This window comes from Salvia miltiorrhiza, chromosome 1, assembly GCF_028751815.1.
Source record: "Salvia miltiorrhiza cultivar Shanhuang (shh) chromosome 1, IMPLAD_Smil_shh, whole genome shotgun sequence".
Taxonomy (NCBI): Eukaryota; Viridiplantae; Streptophyta; class Magnoliopsida; order Lamiales; family Lamiaceae; genus Salvia; species Salvia miltiorrhiza.
In genome coordinates this window covers 10,652,767-10,653,358 of record NC_080387.1, presented here as the reverse complement: position 1 = coordinate 10,653,358, position 592 = coordinate 10,652,767, and the positions used below count along the sequence as shown (strand labels likewise).

Genomic DNA, 592 nt, shown 5'->3' with positions numbered 1-592 from the left:
CATCACTCAGTTTCTAGATATCTGCGACACTATTAAGCAGAATGGAGTGCCACCTGATGCCATCAGAATGAAGATGTTTGGATTCTCTCTCAGGGACAGAGCGAAGGAGTGGTTCAAGAGTCTGGACAGAGGTGCTATTACTGGATGGGAGGATTTGTGTAGAGCTTTCCTAGCAAAATACTTTCCTGCCTCTAAAGCTCAGAAAATCATTGCAGAGATTTCTCACTTTTCCCAGCTAGGAGATGAGACCATTCATGATGCCTGGGAAAGATTTCATGAATTGCTCAGGAATTGTCCACAACATGGTTTCACGGAAGATCAGCAAATCATTCACTTTTATAATGGCTTGACTGGTCTGACAAAAAGTATGGTGGATGCTACTGCAGGTGGATGTCTTCTCCATAGAAATACAAAAGAGGCTTATCGTGTGATAGAAGAGATGGCCTCCAACAGTTATCAATGGCCGAATGACAGAAATTCCACGAGAAGAATTGCAGATGTGAATGAGGAGAGAGATGATTTTAAGGAGAAATATGAAGCTCTTCAAAAGCAGTATGAGTTGGAGAGAAAGGCACTGCTAGCTAAAATTCCT

The 592-nt window shown here is 42.2% G+C and overlaps 1 non-coding gene across 1 annotated transcript; it reads right to left on the bottom strand.

Annotated features, from left to right (window-relative positions):
* Positions 1-202: 202 nt before the first annotated feature.
* LOC131007474 (small nucleolar RNA R71) lies at positions 203-309 on the bottom strand. Its single transcript, XR_009096173.1, has one exon. It is a non-coding gene; the product is annotated as a small nucleolar RNA R71 (small nucleolar RNA).
* Positions 310-592: the final 283 nt, after the last annotated feature.